The following is a 14,744-nucleotide window of genomic DNA, read 5'->3' as shown; positions in this document are numbered from 1 at the left end:
CCCCCCCCCCCCCCCCCCCCCGTTTTTTCCCTGCTTTCCTCTCCCTATTTGTCTTACTTCTTCTTGGGCTGAGGAAAGGCTTGTTTGTTGTTGTTGTTTTTTTCGGTCATGTCTGTGTATCGATGAGAAGTCGTTTTGTGAATGATACGAGATAGCTTTCGCCTTGATAGGCGCGGTGGTTGGAGGACGCCTCTCAAAGATGTTGTATCCTTCTCAACCAGGATTCGCCCCAACATTCAGGATCGAAGGAGTCCGCCTCCTAAATGATGTAAATAGTGTCGAGAGTGGGAATAGAGCATCTGCGATTACTTCACCATTTTGTACGTCCTTCTTGTTTTCCTTAACATCACAAGACACTTTTTGTGTCGGTGTGCTTCGTGTTGTTCAGACTAAACAGACAGGTGGTTGGAGGGCGCCACTACTTGGTCCTCCTACTCCTCTTCCTTCCTTTTACTGTTCCTGTCTGTCTGCTTTTCTTTTTCCCCGCACAAAATGGCTGCTGTTGTAGTGATATGCATCTTTTTACTCAAACATAAGTATACGACATTACTTACCCTGTGCCTTGCGGTTTGCCTGGGAGTGGTTTTGGAGGGGAGGGGGAGGCGAAAACACAGCTTTCAACATAACCTAGCCTATATACAGTGTATATATAGCGAAAAGAACATGCTGCTTCAACAACACCAGAAATAGAACAGAAATTGTTCATCTCATCGTGAGTGATAGTAAATTATGTATACGACGACAATGATCTCCACCCCTGCTCTATTATTAATTCCCTCGCTAGGCCACTTCATCCTTTTTTGGACTTAATGTTGAGATCCGCCTTAGTTGAGAAGAAGAGAATAGAACGTCACATGTGTTTTGAAGTGGTTTCCGCGGAAGAATTCGTTTATAGGGAAATCCTGTACTGTACTTTTCCTTTCACGCCTTGAGAGGCAATTCAGTCCGAGAGATACACACCGTATGTTCTCCTTGTTCGCGTGTAAAGGCAATACACAATGTAATATTAATACATGAGTCACACCTTTAGCAAAGTGGCTGAGATCACGCTCGTCATTCAAGCTGTAATAGTGGTAAGTGTTCCTGGATGTTCACATCTTGACACTCAACTCGGAGGCGAAGATGACAAGGACTTTTTTTTGCTCATAAAATCATTTCAAAATATAGAGCTTACCTGTGACGAGTTGTGGACGTTTTATTTCTGATCGTTGTCGGGACACTGTTAATTTGGGACCTCATTGAATGTAAGGGTATGTACGTAATGTTTTAGTTCTTTTTTTTTGGAGGGGGGGGTGATTGGTTGGTTAGTTGGCTGGTTGTATGGCTGTTTGTTTGTTTGTTTGTTTGTTTGTGTTTTGTTTGTTTGTTTTTTGTTGTTGTTGTTTTTTTTAGTTTGTTTACATATAACCGGTTTTGTTGTGCTCTGTTCCTTCTAATTCTTTAAAGTTTTCTGCTATCGTATTTTGCTCCTGGTGAAGTATATCCGTTACCGAACTGTAGTGTCACCAACCAGAGCTATGCCTGGCTTTCACTAGGGGGTGTGTCTCCTTCTGTGGTAGAAGCAGTCGTATGAAGTTGCATAAGGGGACGGGATGGTGGGATTGTGAATGGGGAAGTGTTGAGTGTTACTGTAAACCTCTTTGGTTTCACTCGCACAAGTGCGACAAGGAAGGCTGTATGTACTCGGCCGTGTATTGGGGCGTGCTTCGTCGTGTCCCTTGCCATGTTTTTCCTGTCGTTTCGGTCACGGGGGGAGTGGGGGGACATCGTAGTGGTTGACGTGCATTGTCGTTGAAGTGCAGTTTGTGTGCTGCATCTCGCACGGCGGTCATCAATCAGCATAACTGGTGGCTTTTAAGCACAAGGGGGCTATCCCGAAAAATGCTGTTTAGAGAAAATCGGAGGTAAAGTTTTTGCCTCGTGTTCAGTTTCTTTAGAAGACAAGGAGAGTTTTTTCTATAACGAAACAAATATACACACCAATGAAACCGAACTTCTCCTATAGGTAGGGCAATGCCCACTTTTGGTGTAGGTCGAGATTTCTGGAAACCCCCGAAACCTGGGTTAGCCTGCTTGTCCTTAAAAGCGACCAACACATGTCCAGGTCAGCTCGCCTCGAGTGGGTGGAGGATGCCGCTGGTGGGTCCTATGAAGTCTTCATCCTTTCCTTGTATTGCTTCTGCCTTTTGTAGTCTTCTTTCTTTGCTTCTAATGCTTCTGCTAACTTTTCTGTTGTGTTCCCTTACACTAAATGGGCGTCATCGTGTCGATGTGTTTCTTTACTCAAACAGGTCAACTGTCTAAATTTTACAGCCTAGAGTAGAGCCTATGGTCCCACAAAATATAAACTCCTAAAATATCATTGGACACTTTGAAGCCTGGTTCCTGTGTATGAGCGGTTGCGCTTAGATAGAGGTTATTGTTATGGGCCGCCCCAAAAGGAAAAGAAATGAGAATTTATTTCGACCTTAGAGTAAAATGATTGCTTCTGATACAGAACCACCACACAAAGGTGTACTGGTGCCTTCATTTCTGTTACAACGATAATGATAAGTGCAACTAAAATGAAAACAACAATAACAACTACAACGAAAACGACAACAATAACATATATTAACAACTGAAACTACAAAAACAAGTTCAGAATTTCTTACCAACTGAAAATGCTAAATGTGTCTGCACGCTTATAATAATATCACCTTGTGCAGTTGCGAGCGCCGTAAAACACTTACCCCCCCCCCCCCCCAAAAAAAAAGACAATAATAACAACTACAACTACAGCAACAGTGACAACTGCACCAGCTGCAAGCACACCAATAGGAACAAGAAGTACGCAGTAATTTATGTGAATACGAATGCCTTACAGAAAGAAATGCGCCCACTTTTGAGATCGGGTGGAGCTCGTCTAAATCAATGGAAATGCACTTGTGCGCGATGGGCCACTGATATAGCTTAACCGGCTCTTATCGATTAGCCATTCCTTTAATGCGGTATCAATAACACACTGTGCGCCATATTGTGCCGGGGCACAGAAAGTACATTTGTATACACAGATGTGCATAGATCTGTGATTTTGATTGTGTGTTTAGAGCAATAGTAGAAGAAGGAGGAGGAAAAGAAGAAGAAGAAGGAAAAGGAGGAGGAGAAGGAGGAGGAGATTGAGAAGAAGAAGAAGAAGAAGAAGAAGAAGAAGAAGAAGAAGAAGAAGAAGAAGAAAAAGAAGAAGAAGAAGAAGAAGAAGATGAAGGAGAAGGAGGAGGCGGAGGAGGAGGAAAACGAGGAAGAGGACTGGGCGAAGTGAAAAAAAAGTACATTGCGATGTTATGTCAGTCTGATCTCTTCACTCAGATGGTTTCTGGACTTCCTTTTTCCTCTTTCCTGATTGTGGTTTTGTTTTCGATGTTTCTAAGCTTGTGTTTTCGTTTTTCTGCTTTACCATGTTGTTGTGGGGTGGTTGAGGAGGGATGGTGATTCATGCTTATTTTTGTAGCTTCCTCTTTGCCTGTCTGATAATACGTTATATTTCTTTCTTATCAGTTGTTAACTTTAGTATGAGTAAGCCCTGCAATTGGACAAACGACATCTACTGAAGTGTTGTATATTTTGTCGTTGGCTGTCGTTGCTCTCAGAACAGGCTGACACAATTTTTATTCCGAAAGCAAGGGAATCAGAAGATTAAAATCGAAATTGTTATTGAATTGTAGTAAGTCTCTTCTTTAAGTCATCGTTTTATGGTTTTAAGTCTCTTCTTTAAGCCATCGTTTTATGGTTTTAAGTCTCTTCTTTAAGCTATCGTTTTATGGTTTTTATTTACACACGTCTTCTGTGATTTATTTGGTCTTGCAACAACTCCATATCCCCCCATGTGGGTAGTTGGCGGGTGCTCTGGTGTGGTTTGCTTCTTCTTTCCTATCAAAAATCTATCGTCCTTATCTCCCCTCCTTCTTTTTTAATTTTTGTTACTCTCTTGTAACACCTCTTATCTTCTGACGCTCATATCACCTTATGCAGTTGCGAGCGCCGTAAAACCTCTACTAAACAAAACAAACAATATCCCCCATGAGTGATTGACGGGTGCCCTGGTGTGGTTTGCTCCTTCTTTCGGTTCAAATATCTCTTATCATTACCTCTACTCCTTCTTTTCGTAGTATGCTACTCTTTAGTGACTAGAGACACTTCTAACCTTCGGCATTTTTATTACTTGGAGTTGTGTTCATCATCGTCACTGCCGTTCTCAGCCCGGGTCAGGGTATAGGCCGCCTTTCCACCTTTGTCTGCCCCATGCCAGCCTCTTGATGTTATTCCATGTCTTTCAACTTTTCTAGATTTGTGTTGCAGGTGCCATAAAACTCTTGTTAGAACTAAACTGTGGAATATATTGTTTAAAAAACTTTCGTGATTGTTCGCTAGATTGAATGGTCGTTATCGTGTCAATGTGCTCCTCTTCCTCTTAACAAAACCAAACTCGCGATCAAACAAACAAACCGTGTCTCTTTTCCCTCGTGTTTGGCAGTGATAGCGCTAAAAAAGTTATCATGATAATCTCCAAGCCTGACTTCATTAATTCCCTATGTCAGTTAAGGTTAGATAGACGATTCAGGGATCACATGTAAGCGTTAGAATGTGGGGTCAGAGATCACGCGTGTGTGTGTGTGTGTTTGTTTGTTTGTTTGTGTGTGTGTGTTTGTTTATTTATGTGTGTGTGTGTTTAAGAATGACGAGAAGTTCTCCATTTTAGTCTCGTTCATGAATATGCTAGTAAAAGAAGTCCCCCCCCCCCCTCTCTCTCTCTCTCTCTCTCTCTCTCTCTCTCTCTCTCTCTCTCTCTCTCTCTCTCTCTCTCTCTCTCTCTCTCTTTCCGTTGAAGCTATCCCTTCATGAACAGTCTTTTTGGATAAACAGTCGAAACTGTGTAAGACGACCATCACTCTCGAGATGAAAAGTAGTTGTCTTAGACAGCGTAGGTGTCTTACACGATGTCATTATAATGTACCAACAACTAAAAATACACACGGGAGTAAATGGGAAGTGGCCGTTTGTACAGGTAATTGCCTTTTAAAGGTGATCATTAGAGCAGAGTTGACTTTATGTTGTTTATGTTGGGGAGGGGGGGGGCGGGGGGCTAGGACTACTCGGAGGGGGTTCAACTACTAAAGAGTTCTACTACTAATTTTGCTACCTAAGAATTGCAAAGTTCTGTCTGTTCAGTACCTAGCTTTGAGAAATTTCACGCTTAATATTTTGAGTTTCACAACATGTTAAGCTTTTTTCTAATGCAATTCTTTGAATATCTTTATGACGACTCTGAAAAATCGTACGATTGTGATAGAGCAGATAAAACATGGTTTCCTACCTTACGGTCGTAGTCACTCAAAACGGTCAAACATGTCAGACAAAACTTTGTAATTCTAACGTAGCATAATGTTATTGGTTCGGTCAACGCACCCTTTCAAGCCAATCCGATGATAAAAGTTACTAAAGTAATGTCCAATTTCAACAAGACGTTCCTAGTCCGCATGAATGTGCGTCAAGCATGGCTTGCTTTAAATGATTCACCCTCCCATCTACTCAATGTGAGAATTAACTTTTTTTAAATGTTGGTGACGTTACACCCCCATCAACGCAAAATACAGCATTTAGGAGGTAGTTTTCCGACCCTGCCTGTCGGGGCCAACCCGGGCTGAGAAGGATAAAACATTCAAGCGGAGAGGGAGTGCATTCGATAAAAAATTTCCCCACTCGGGAATCGAACTCGGATGTTCTGCGTGCAACAGCAAAGCGTCTAACCGCTACACCACAGACGCTCGTCCACATAATCTGAGTAGAGCTGTTTCAATCTTGTCTGTCTCAGCCAATCCGGGCTTAGTGGGACACAGCCTATACGTTCTTATACTACCGTTCTCTGACCTTCTAGGACACAGTATATCCACAAGAAGTCGGAGGTAGTTGATTTTTTTTTTTAAACAGTCTGCCGCCAAAATAACCAATAAATTTATGTCGATAGAAGTGTGAAACTTTAACGATTGCAAAGATTTATACGGAACTTTGATTACCAAGTAAGAAATCATCCTCGAGAGTGCACCGAATTGCGACACCGCGAAAACTTGTCCGTTTTATGACAGTCCCGCCCAGTCCAGATTAATGAACTTATCGTTACGTGTTCTTGTTCTTTTCAGAGCTCTCGACAATTAGAGAGAAAGAAGCTTATGCTTTTGTTGAACATTTTTTAATCAACAAAATGACATCTCTAACTTAAACATAAAGCGGAGATAAAGGTTGTTTGACTAAAGTTCTGCTGGGTAGCTCCACATTATCGTGACGGAGGTGGGTGGGGCCTCTTCAAATCTTTATCAAGTCATATCCAGGGTACTCCTGCTGTGTCTATCTCTCTCTCTCTCTCTGTGTGTGTGTGTGTGTGTGTGTGTGTGTGTGTGTGTGTGTGTGTGTGTGTGTGATATGTATACCTTGGAGCTCTGTGTCTCACCTACCTCTTCTCGTACGTAGCGGGTACTGATAATAATGATGTCGGGGTGGGCTGAGTTAAATGGACAAGTTGGTGAACTGCATGTGGTTGGATATCGCCACGTCTTATAAGTTCTACTTCTTGTCTTTTCCTCCTTATTTTATGTTTATTTGTCTTGTTTCATCCTTGCACTGTATTGTGTGTGCCGTTATTGTGCCTTGTGCTTCTGTTTACTTAAACTCAAAACTCAAGGTAGGTGAACGAGTTGTGGGCGGGTGCTCTGGTATGGTTTGCTCCTTTTTTCCCAATGAAAATCTATTGTCCTTATCTCTCCTTCTGTTTTGTGTTTGTTACTCTCTTGTAACACCTCTAATGTTTGGCACTTATATGACCTTTTGTGTTGCAAGTGCCATAAAACTCTTACTAAAACTAAACAAGGTAGGTGAACGGGTGGGTGGTGGACGTTCTTTGAAGCTTATTTCTTTTACGTTAAATTTCAGAGCTCCATTGATTCATTTTTTCTGTGGTGAAATTGTTTAGACTCTTTTCCATGGTACACGGATGACTTGAATTTGAATCCCACGCAAGGAGCTATGATCATCGATAATCTCTGTCTGTCTGCTTGGATGCTGTTTTTCTTTCAGTCTAGTTTGGCCCTGGCATGCATAACACTGAAGCAGCCTGACTCCTTAATGACATACATAGTGTCGATGTTGTACGTAAAACATAATTTACAGTCTTCAAGAGGGGGCGCTTGTTAGTTCTTTGCCTTTTTGGTCATTGTATGGGTTTAACGCCCTTTCCAACATTGCAAATTGGTTTAAAAAGCGGGGCCTCCTGGTGTAACACCGGTTTCCGATAAGATCGAGCCAAAGACTTGCCAAAGAGTTGAGAGCCCCCCCAGGAGCAAAGGTGTGAACGCGATTATATCAGGTAAAAACGCGTTGGGTTATGACAACGGTGTAAAAAGAACCCCCCCCCCCCCCCCCTAAAAAAAAGACTCAAGTTCAAAATGCCATTCTTGAGGACTCAAACCAGGGTCAACCGTTCCGCAGTCCACCGTGATTCCAACTAAGGTAACAGCGCGTCCCCGTTATTGCCTTACCCTTATCTCTTCCTGTCGAAATGTTCTGGATATTTTGCTTTTCTCAGAAAACAATGACTCAAATCGTGGTGGACTGATAGGCGTTACGGTGCTGTCTGTTTCTTCTTCATCTGCCCCATGTTGCGATTGCCTTATAATGTTTCTGCTAGAATGCGTACTAACCTCAGACTGAGTTGGCGGGTTCTCTGGTGTTGTTTGCGCCTTCATGTTTTGTCAAATATCTATTGTTCTTATCTCACCGCCTTCTTTTCTTTGTATGTTACTCTCAAGTACTAAAACCTTTAGTTTTCAGCATATGTGTGACTTATTTGTGTTGCATGTGCCGTAATACTCTTTCAAAAACGTTTTTAAAAAACTGGAATCTAACTGAGCAGTCGTAAATTGTATCTAACTACAACGCCACACACGGCTAGAAATGGTGGGGGGCCGGGGGGTAGTTGACTCTGGTAGGTTCTTCTTCTTTTCTTTCCTTCAGTTGTTTCTACCTGTCTATCTTGCTTTTCCCCATCACTAAAAGACTGCTATTGTGTCGATGTACTGCTCCAGCTTGCTCGCTTTGACAATGGGAAAAAAACAGATGGACAGATGCAGTAAATGTCTACAAATAAGGAGGCTGACAGTGGGTAGTTACAAAGCCCCGAAGATACTTGTTACATTTTCTTATCCGTTTGATGTAGAGGATGTTGATGGACTCCCCGTTGTGGTCTGCAGTCTGTTACTTCAATTTCTCTTCGGTCTTTCTATCACCCTCATCATCTTTTAAAATCTTTTTTAGTAATATTTTTACATCACTTGCAACTGGTAATATAAGTGCAAAAATAGTAAAGAGGTACTAGCTCTGGAGATTAACATACAAAAAAGGGAGGAGAAATAAGGACGATAGATGTCTAGTTGGTCGGTAAGAAGGAGTAAACCACACTAAAGCGTCCGCCAACCGCCCACCAGATCCGTTTTGGAGCGTTTGTGTGTGTGTCCATTTTTTTCAGTGTATTTATGTATGTGTGTGTGTGTAGGGGGGGGGGAGTAATGTGTCTAGTATGACTTGGTTGGGAACTGTCACCTCGTAATAATAATTTATAGAAGGATACTATTGTGTCGTGTTGTGTAGATGTCAATGGATTGACGTGCTTCTCCTTGGCTTGGGAAAACCACCAGGTGGGCAAGTTTTGTGGAGATAGCAACAACACATTTGGAAAGATCGATACGTAGTCTGGCTCGTGTGGACGATGAAATGGGCAGATAAAAAACTGTATGTATGTTCGTGCGTGTGTGTGTGTCCTCTGTGTGTGTGTGTCGCCTGTGTGTGTCTGTGTATGTGTATGGTGTTTGTGTGTGTATGTGTGTGTTTTTATGTGTGTGTGCGTGTTTGTGTGTGTGGGTGTGTGTGTGTGTGTTTGCCTCCGTATTAAATACATGAGAAGCAACTTTTAACTCATGACTGGCGCCCATTTTACAACCATCTCTTACACGGGACAGCGAAGTGGTTGGAGAGCTATTCGAATCAGAACTTTCGATTAATGTTTTAAAAATTTTGCTGTTGCAAATTCAAACTACGGTCAGCTGGTTGTCGGAGGGCGTGACTGGTAGGTCCCACTTAATTTTTTCCTCGGTTGTTTCGGTCTCCCTGTTTGCTGTCTATCTGTTTGGCTTCTCCCCTGCACTATATGCCCGTTATTCTATCGATGTGCTTCTCTTTATTCAAAACACACTACGTTCGCCCACAACGTAGTCAAGTATGATACCAACTGAGCTAACAGCGCCGCGCCCAACGCGGAAGAAGAGAAGGTCATAATGTCGTGAGGAGCCGTGGTGAAATCTGGCGCTCGTCGAAATAATGAAATCAAAGTAACCGGCATCTTTCTGGCTGTTGGGCAATTCTTTTTCGAATTGTCTTTTCCTATCTCAACACCATATATGCATTAAAAACACATTCTGTGTGGATTTTACTGAAAATCGCTAATCAAAGGCACAAAAAAGATGTTTCCAAGGACACTCAAACTTTCGAAGTCATCAAACTTGGCAGCAATATTTTTTTTCGTTATTTCTACTCTGAAACCAGGCTACCCCCGCCTCCTTCAATCGCGAATATCTTTTTTTTTTTCTTCAGATAAATAAGTATTATATTTTCATTGAAAGATAGACACATGAACAAGCTTTAAGATGACACCAAAAACTCAACGTGCCCAAAAATTTACGAGCGCCTGTTTCCACAGCGTCGTGACGCATATTATTTCCCTCTCTCTTTGAGTGTTTTTGTCTTCTTTTTTTTTTTTTTTTTTATTGTTTTGCGCTCTGTGTAGAATGTGTCCCCTCTCCCCCACCCTCTATAAACTCCCTTTTGATCCCAAAAAATGGGGGAGGGGGGGAGAGAGTGTGATCTAAAAAAAACTTTCTGTTGAAAGTGGTTCGACCTCAAACTAAGACTATAAAAAGAATCTTTGCTCAACTCAGGCCCAGTTGGGCATGACAACCCTCTTTGTCCGTCCTCGATCAATAGAATTGTTAACTCAATCAACCTGAGCCTCTGCCTTGGCCACAGCGTTGTAAAGTTTTGTGCAAATTCCTGGGAAGGCCCCATATTTGTGATTAAATCTTTCCAGGGTCGCGACTCTCGACATTTTAATTGACCGGTCTTGGCCCTCGAGGAAGGACGTGAACAACTTCCTGTTGTTCTTCTGCCGTAAGTTTGATCAGGTTAACTTTGTGTTTGTGTGGCTTGTTTGTTGTTGTTGTCATTGTTTGCATTTGTGTTTGTAGTTGTTTGTGTGGTTTGTTTGTTGTTGTTGTTGTTGTTTGCATGTTTGTTTGTTGTTGTTTGTGTGGTTTGTTTGTTGTTGTTTGTGTGGTTTGTTTGTTGTTGTTGTTTGCGTTTGTGTTTGTTGTTGTTTGTGTGGTTTGTTTGTTGTTGTTGTCATTGTTTGCATCTGTGTTTGTTGTTGTTTGTGTGGTTGGTTAGTTTGTTAGTGGAGGTGATGGTGTTGCTGTTCGCGATTTGCGGGTGCTCTGGTATGGTTGGCTCTTTATTTCCTATTTATAATATCAAACATCTATCTTCCTACCTTTTCTTTGTATGTTAATCTCTAGAAGTATAGTCACACCTCTAATCTTAAGCGCGTATATGACCTAATAGTGTAGCAAGTGTCTTAAAACCCTTACTATAACTTTTTTAAAATCAAACTTGTTGTGTGGGTGATTGGTGAGTGCTCAGGTGTGGTTTGCTCCTTCTTTCCTACCCAACGTCTGTCGTCCTGATCTCTCCTCCTTCTTTTTTGTGTATGTTACTCTCTTGTAACACCTCTAATTTTCGACACTTATATGACGTTAATGTGTTTGCAAGTGCCGTAAAACTCTTACTAAAACTTTTGAAAAAACTTGTTGTTGCTGTACAAGGGAATAGAAGTGGAGTTATGCGCTCTAAAAGTACATTTTCTGTCCTGAATAGACAGGTTTAGCGCTGTCCCTTCATGTCTCAAGTAGTTTGTCAATAAACCTGATTTCCTCCGGGAGGTTTTTCTCTACCAACGTGGTCGGATATTAATTTGAATATTCGACTTCAGCTAAGTGAGATCAAAGAGCTAATAACCCATTTCATTTCAGTTGGATTGTCGTGCAGATGACTGCACTGCCCCCCCCCCCCCCCCCCAAATCATCAATAATTTTATTTAAAATGTCGGCTGTGGGTTTCTCCTTCCTGTTGTGTGAGGGTTTTTTTCTGTTTTGTGCCTTGTTTTCTACTAGATCTAGAGGTTCTCTCCAGACGTGATAATCTCCCTTGTGAGTCAAAGTTGTGCTGCACTTCTGAAATGACCCAATTATGTCGTAAGGACTGGACATGGCAACGAAATAATGTGGAGTTGTTGCTGGTCTTTTTTTTTCTGAAGCCACTGTTGAAAAGTGGCGCTTGCATGCAGAAAGAAATTATGGAATCCAACGTGCAAAGTTTATTTTATTGTATTTAAATTTGCGTGTTTTATTTTATGTATTCTTTTTATATCATTTTTTTTTACAATTGTTTTTATAAATTTTTATGTTTTTGTGGCCGTCTGTCTGTGTATGAGCGTTCACGCGCGTGTGTGTGCACGTTTGTGTGTGTGTGTGTGTGTGTACGTTTGTGTGTGAGCACGCTTGTGTGTGTGCACGCTTGTGTGTGTGCACCCTTGTGTGTGTGTGTGTGTGTGTGTGTGTGTGTGTGTGTGTGTGTGTGTGTGTGTGTGTGTGTGTGTGTGTGTGTGTATGTGTGTGCGTGCGTGTGTATGGTGAAGCATCTTTAATATATACTCATTATTAATGTTGTTTGCCGTTTTGTGTTTTGTGCCTCATACAGAATCTAAGAATGGGTGGTTAGCGGGTGCTCTGATGTGGTTTGCTTCTTCTTTCCTATCAAACATCTATCGTCCTTATCTCCCCTTCTTCTTTTTTATGTTTGTTACTCTCTTGTAACACCTCTATTCTTCTGGCGCTCATATGACCTTATGCAGTTGCGAGTGACATAATACCTCTACTAAAACAAACTCTCTCTCTCTCTCTCTCTCTCTCTCTCTCTCTCTCTCTCTCTCTCTCTCTCTCTGGGGGGGTTTCTTTTTTGGTTCCTTTTTTTTTTTTGTTTGGTTTGGGGGGGGGTTTTTTTTTTTTTTTTTGTTTTTTTTTTGGGGGGGGGGGGGGGGGCTTTCGTGCCATGTTGTGTTGTCCTTTCTTCGTCGTTACAAAAAGATATTTGTATAACTCAAGTTTCCATCAGCTGGCCGTGGTGTCGTTTGAAGGTCAGGTGTCAGCTGGTAATCCTTCCGACTTGACTGTAATTTAACAACCCAAAAGGTCGACGGCTGTAAGTGAGTGGCCGGAGGTTGTCATGCAAGCTCGTTTGGTTGTTGGGTTATTTTAGGGGGGGGGTGTCCTTTTCTCTCCCCCCCCCCCTTCCTGTGTTCTTTCCGTCTGTTTCGTTTGCTTTTTTTCCCCTCAGCCAAAAGTGACTCCTATCGTATAGTTGTGTTTATCGTTTCTCAAAAAAACAAAAACAAAAAAAAAACATACAGGAAAATTGTTTTATTACAATTTGAGGTACATGAAGCACACATACTGCACCACCAGTCCACTTTCGATTGTTAAAACTCGAATCCCGATGGTGGTGATACCCGAGTTCAACGGGTCATTTCTGAGATTCCGAACGGAAATTGTCCAACTTGTGAGAGTATTTAAATTAAATCTAGTTTTATCCAAGAAGCAAAATGACCTTGCTAGCTAAATGTTCTCCACTTCCATGAATTGATAATAATAAAAGCTCATAGTGTTTTAGGGAGTGGCACTTTTGTGATGGATTCTATCCATATAAATTATACCATTATATTCCCTGTAACACCATGTTACTATTCTGTATCTATTCAGTTAAATATACCGACGTCTTGGGCGTAATCGTAAGACTCTTTGCTGTTGCGCGCAGAAGATTCGAGTTCCGTTTCCCACTCCGGAAGTTTTGATGGAGTTTCTCCGTAAGGCGGGTGGTTGGAGGATGCTACTGGTAGGTCCTTCTTTACTTTCCATCTGTTATTTCTATCTATCTGTCTTACTTTATCCCAGAACTAAACGACCATTATTGTGTCGATGTGCTTCCCCTTACTCAAACAAACCCAGGGGGGCTCTCGTGGCCTAGAGGTTAAGGTGTTGGCCTCTCATTCAAAGGTCCCGGGTTCGAATCCGGGTGGGGACCGAAAAATTTTCTTCCCTAAAATTGTCTCCTTTTACCTCCTTTCCTGCTCTCTAGCAATGTTCTGTTGTCTGCTTTCATTTCCACTTTCTTCCCCCACCCCCTCACCTCCTTTGCCCCCTCCTCTGGGCTCCTGACTCTTTCTGCAGCCTTTCTACTGCTACTCCTTGGCTCCTCCTTACTGCTGTCTTTCTGCCACACCCCTGATCTTCTGGAAGGAAAGATCTACACCTAGCCTTCTCGGACAAGGGCGAAAACTCTCGGAGGGCCCGTGTGCAATTTGTGCACGTTAAAGATCCCTTGGTGGTCTAAAATCGATAAGAGTAGGCTTCGGCCGCCACCCGGGCAAAATTCAAAATTTCCTACCAACTGAAAATATTAGGTGTGTCCCGCGCGCTCATACGACCTTATGCAGTTGCGAGCGCCGTAAAACACTTTACAAAAACAAAACAAACAAACCCATCTCCGTCTGTCCGCCAGGTTAGTCCTGATCGACAGGCAAGGTCGAAATAACCCGCCTCCTAATTATATAAATTATGTCAATGGTTGCATAAGACGTTACAATTTTAATCACTGTTATATTCCAAATATGGCCTCAGCAATGCTGACTTACCGAAAACTCCAGTACACGGCTCAACCGCTGAACCTGTGAATTTCGTTCCGCCTTGCTTCCTGTGATGTATGTAAATGTTTTTAACTTGCTCGACCCTTCCCGTCTTCTTATAGCTCTGAGGCGTCCGTTTACGCTTCGTATCTCTCGAATTCAAAAGGGCTAAAATCACTTTGCCAAATCGCGCTGGGGCGGGCATTAAAAGCCCTAGGCCGTAAAAAATATGATTTGCAAATGAATCTGGCTGTACGACCTACGGAATATCCTAGCTTTGTTTGGATTTTCAAGGTCTGCCGGTAGCACTTTGCATAAAATAACGTCCTTTTTTGTACTTTTATTGGAAGTCGCGTCAGTTGTTGACTTCGAAGATCAGGTCAATGAATTTCCTTTCACACCTATGATCCGACACTTGTGAGAAAACCAGCAGAGTGCTCTCACCCCTTATTATTATTGTTCGTAATCTTATGTAGTGTTGATCCGTTCTTGGCGTGCAGGATTTTAGTGCATGCTTTCTTCGAGTATTCGTAACATGAAATTTGCTTTCTCAGTTTGCACCATGGGCATGGGTGATTGGTACACATCATACGCAAGCACGCTGTTTTATGTAGTGTGTTTGCGGGCTTACGTATACGTGTGCTTTGTGTGTGTGTGTATGTGTGTATGTGTGTGTGTGTGTGTGTGTGTGTGTGTGTGTGTGTGTGTGTGTACGTGTGCACGTCGTGCGTGCATGTTTGAGCAAGCTGGCAGAGAATTAACAACACCAACCGTAAAATCATTCTCGAAACGATGGCTAAGCAGAACCTTCGTAAGTTTCTCAATGTTTGGGGGCGAAGGGGAAGGGGTTGGGTTGAGATCGGATGGGAGA

The 14,744-nt window shown here is 42.3% G+C and overlaps 1 protein-coding gene across 1 annotated transcript in view; it reads left to right on the top strand.

Moving 5' to 3' along the window:
- Positions 1–1,004: 1,004 nt before the first annotated feature.
- LOC101862247 overlaps positions 1,005–14,744 on the top strand; it is a gene marked incomplete in the record, with an annotated part of 51,534 nt that continues 37,794 nt past the window's right edge. Inside the window, 1 exon segment of the mRNA XM_013091475.2 lies at positions 1,005–1,237.

The sequence above is a fragment of the Aplysia californica genome, unplaced genomic scaffold (genome assembly GCF_000002075.1).
Source record: "Aplysia californica isolate F4 #8 unplaced genomic scaffold, AplCal3.0 scaffold00037, whole genome shotgun sequence".
Taxonomy (NCBI): Eukaryota; Metazoa; Mollusca; class Gastropoda; order Aplysiida; family Aplysiidae; genus Aplysia; species Aplysia californica.
The sequence above is the reverse complement of the archived record's forward strand: the minus strand, read 5'-3'. Positions and strand labels throughout refer to the sequence as shown.